The 4,938-nt window shown below is 30.4% G+C and overlaps 1 long non-coding RNA gene across 1 annotated transcript; it reads right to left on the reverse strand.

Annotated features, from left to right (window-relative positions):
• Positions 1-2,978: 2,978 nt before the first annotated feature.
• Positions 2,979-4,417, reverse strand: LOC129893056 (uncharacterized). Its single transcript, XR_008767377.1, has 2 exons — positions 4,293-4,417; positions 2,979-3,171 (listed from the first exon to the last, which is right to left on the reverse strand). It is a non-coding gene; the product is annotated as an uncharacterized LOC129893056 (long non-coding RNA).
• Between the last annotated feature and the right edge of the window lie 521 nt (positions 4,418-4,938).

Consider the following 4,938-nt stretch of genomic DNA (forward strand, 5'->3'; position numbering starts at 1 on the left):
TAGCAATGTCATAAAAGCTATTATGAGATGCAAATTGAACGCTATCATCTTGAGTAACATTTTTTAAAGTAGATTACTAGCATTTTATGCAATTTATCTCCTTAAAAGAAAATAAATTTTATTAGTATTTTAATTAAATATCACGTCTTTCACAAATATTAATAAAATTACTTTCAAATAAATAATAAAATGTGATAATTTTGAAATATAGGAAAAAAACATAAAGACCTATGAAAAGTAAAGAGGAAATTTATTTTTATGTTGTCGTCAAATACTACTTTCGTCCCATAAAATATTTCAATGAAATATACATAGAGTATAGAAATAGCTAGTATTGAGAATTGTTTATATTCAAAAAAATCATATTAATTGTAGAAGTAAAATAGAAAAAATTTAATTAATTTATCTTGATTTAATAAGTGATTAAGTAATATGAGACAAACATTTTTAGTCAGATGTTCATCTAATATGGAATGGAGATAGTATTAGTTTTCGTATTTACTTTTAGTTAAATAACTATTTTAGTTAATGCTTCCTCGGTTTTGATTACTTTTACTTGTCAAATTTTGATTTTCGAGAAACATACTCATGAATTGTAATCAATATTTTAAATTATATTTTTTTATTATATTAATATGAATAAGAATGCAACTTATATTATTTTTCGTATACTTTCTAAATATTTAAATCAAAATAAAAAATTAATATAATTTAATTTGATTTTAAAAATTAATTAATTTTTGATAAAGTAATATATGACAAGTAAGAATAATTTTATAAAAAAAATCTATAGAAAAAATGTATAAAAATAATTAAATATGACTAGAGTAATGTATATAATTATTGCTGATTTCTAAGAAAGATTCTATCATTCCTACACTGGTCCCAAAGCTAAAAAAGCTTCATAGATCACACAAACATGGAAGCCTAGGAATCTTACTTTTATATTCCTCACCCTCATAATGCTAAAATATCTATTTGAGGTTATTTCCTAAAGCAAGTTAATGAAAAACTCTACAAAAAATAGACTCTTAACCATCTTATATCAGGTAATCATTGGTCGGACTAATATATTTATGATACGTAAAAATTATTAAAAGAGAAAATGCTTCATATTAGAAAATTTTCTAATACTAAGGGTACAAATTCAAGATGTAAGTGTGCAACGTTATGATCAATGAAGTGTGGAAAATCCTGAGACTTCATATTCGAATTTTAAATAAACATAAAAATATTAAGTAATTTTTATTTTTATTTTTTCAAGTCTTGGTGAGAAGAATTATCCTATACATATATATGTTGGTGCGGTAGCAGATACTCGATAAACCAACATGCCAATATTTTAATAGTAAAACACTATTGTAGAGGTTAGAAGTTGCAAAATAAGTAAAAAGTGAAATTGAAGAGATGAAAATTGACAGATCACCAAGTCCATGGTAAATTTTAAGGCTATTGAGACCTTAGTTTTGGTTTTTCTTTGATTACATTTCTTCTGAGTCGAGGACCTATCAGAAATAATTTTTTTATTCTTATAAAGGTACGTAGGAATAAATTTGTGTATATTCTACTATTCTCAAACGTCATTTATGAAATTATATTGAATAAGTTGTAGTCGTTGAGACCTTATTTTTAGTAATCTACTATATTAAATTAGCAATTTGGTTTAGAGCTAGTTCAAGTTGGTCTCTTGTCAACATCAAAGGGTATATGTTTCTTCTTCAAATTTACTACATCTCTTTTTACTATCATATAATATAAGTAAGAACAAACTAATAAAATTTTGCCATGATAACATTATCATATAAGTTTTGAAGGTTGATGAGATTCTCTGTCACTTTCACTATGGTCTTTTCCTGCCCCAAGACAGGTATATGTCATATTATTGGTATAATGTTTTGCCAAAAATGTATTCCTTTGCAATATCTCAATACCCAATATAATATCTTTTAGAGTGAAAAATATCTAAATTTTTAAGTAGAAAATATCTACATTTTTTTGCAATTACTATTGCAAATTTTAATTATTTTTATACGCGCTTATTGAGAACATGATCTTAGATAAAAAAAATATAGAGGTCGAATATTATAATAGAAGTTTAATAGGTGAACGAGTGTTGTCTAGTTCCCTATTATTACTTTTCTACTATCTTATTTTTTAATTTTAGTAGTACATATTAATTAATTCCTTTACTTCAGTTATTGTATTATCTATTGTTGTCACTTATTCTCTTCTTAATTATATTAAGCATAACTTCTTCCCTACTATATTTGTTTTATATTTTTCTTTATATTTGAATCGAATGTCTATTAAAAACACTTTTTCTATTCTCACAAAATAAAAATAATAATGCGTACACACGATTCTCCCCCATTCTCAAGTAAAAAGCACTTAGAGTTAATAGCAAGAAATAAGATGTTCAACAAGAATATTGCTTTAGTGATGATGTGGAGGCATGAGTCACCATCATGATGTGCCAACTAGGACTCAAACTACTCTTCAAATTTTCATCACATACAAAAAAAAAATCTATAAGGAATAAAATTGAACCTAAAAGATATGAATTTGACCAAACACTTTTCTTTTCCACATTATTTTCATCATATCTTCTATTCTTATTTTTGTCAAATTTGTTTTTAAAATTATTTTTTTTAATCCAAAAATTTATCATAAATAATTTTTCTATATCTCACAAAATTATATCATAGAAATAAGGTCTTTTTATACCTCAAACTTTTCATTTCACATTCATAAAATTATACTGAATAGATTATGACTCTATATTCACCCGAACACACGACCAAAATAAAATATGATAAAGAATGTGTCACGACCCAAAAACTGAGGTCATGATGGCACACATCTCAAAACTCAATCTGATGTGTAACCCTAAAAATAAAACTCATACAAGACTCCCAAAGGGGAAAGTGATTCCACGATTTAAATAAATAAAAAAACAATGAAGAAATTATCCCAAAACCTGGTGTCATAAGTATAAAGAGCATCTAATACAAGGTTCGAATCTGAAGATACAACATAAGTCTCTGAATGGTACAAAAGACTGAAAAATAAAGATAGACTAGTGACGATCCGAATTCTGGGACCTCACCACTAATCTGAGAATACACAATCCGCTAGAATATTAACTGCCACGTGGGGTACCCCGACTAGTATCTGCATCAAAAAGGGACACAGAAGTAGGGGTGAGTACAATTCACATGTACTCAGTAGGTTTTAGCTGACTGAGTATAAGGAATTAATCAAACCTATGAAATAAACTAAGGAACGCTTCCACCTGCATATAGAAAAGTCCCACTTCGGCATCGGTGCCGCCAGTTTATATATATAGTGGCACGAATAAAGTATAATAACAACTCATAATCACAATTAATCAAATAATTCAAGCAGCACAAATGTCAATGCAATGCAATGCAATATGATGATGCAATGATGTGGTGGTACGGTGGAATCAAGACTGTCGCACAGCCTGTCGTATACACCTGCCGAGCTGTGCTACCAAGCAGGACCCATGGGGGTCTCGCAGACCATATACCTCAATCACAATATCTCATTATCCTTGCCACCTCCTCGTGGTCAAGGGATCACAATGCATCCACTACCCTGCCGGAAAACTACCTCGGTCAGGGACTCAAGATACAAAGGTTGGGATCACAATGCATCCACTACCCTACCGGAAAACTGCCTCGGTCAGGGACTCAAGATACAAAGGTTTAAAGGTGTTTCATTTTCTTTCTCAAAAAGAATTTCCATATTTCTCAACTTCCCATGTTTCATGATGTGATGAATGAGGATGAATGCATCAAAACACATATGCATGGAAGTAATAATCAACTCACATGTGGTATAATGTTCAAAGTTCTCAAAACTTAACCTACACATGATATTCACCCTCAATAAATAGTAACGGGAAGAACACGCTTTCATTTAAATATTCACCCCTTTCTCAATAATATTTCAATACTCAAGTATGCTCAAAACCCCCAACTCAATCTCTCAGGCGGCATCACAAGTCAAATAATATACTCAAGCCTCTCTCTTAGGCAAATCATAATTCACATGCTCTCAAAGCAAATAAGATAACAAATAAGGCCCCCACACGGGCTATGTAATACAAATAAACCCCGTCACGGTAACACATTAATAAATAAGCCTCCACACAGACATCATAATATATATAACATTCTCAACTCATACTACAACCTCATCCCAAAGTCTATAACATATGAATGATTAATTACCCCATCTCAATCTCAAAGAAAGATAGCCAAACCTACCTCAATTGCCGAAACCGCACTCGAATACCTCCACCGAACAAGTAACTCTCGAATTCAGCGCTCGGAATGACAACCCACTATCAACAATGAAACATACACGTCACAATGAGTCCAATGACACCCATATTGATAGGTTTCGGAACCGGGGGTAAAATGATCCAAAAATTAACTATTTTCGAAAAGGGTCAAATCTGTAAATTTATTGAACAATCTCATTCTATTGGTAATAAGGAACTCATGGTTGAAAAACCCATAAAAATAGAGCTCAAAACGAGTTGGAAATCACAATTTTCCTTAAATTCGGATTAGGGAAGAAACAAGGATTTTTGGGATTTGAAACTAAAATTTAAGAGTTAAAATCGTCAAAAACTTAATGAAAAAGGAAGGTTTTAGGTCAAAAATCACTTACCCAACACTTTGCCTCGAAAATCTCTTCTCAAATCACCTCAAGGAGTTCAAGAACTCAAAAAAATATTGAAAAATATTGAAATGAGAAGAAAGGGGCATTTTCTGCCCAAAAAGTTACTGTTCATGCGTGTTACTGTTCACGCGTGTTTTGTACAAATTTACGAAAATCACCCTCAAGGTCATTACAGAATGTCTACCAAGTATGACTAGCATGACTTCATCTTAACGTACGTTGGCA

This window comes from Solanum dulcamara, chromosome 6 (assembly GCF_947179165.1).
Source record: "Solanum dulcamara chromosome 6, daSolDulc1.2, whole genome shotgun sequence".
Classification (NCBI taxonomy): domain Eukaryota; kingdom Viridiplantae; phylum Streptophyta; class Magnoliopsida; order Solanales; family Solanaceae; genus Solanum; species Solanum dulcamara.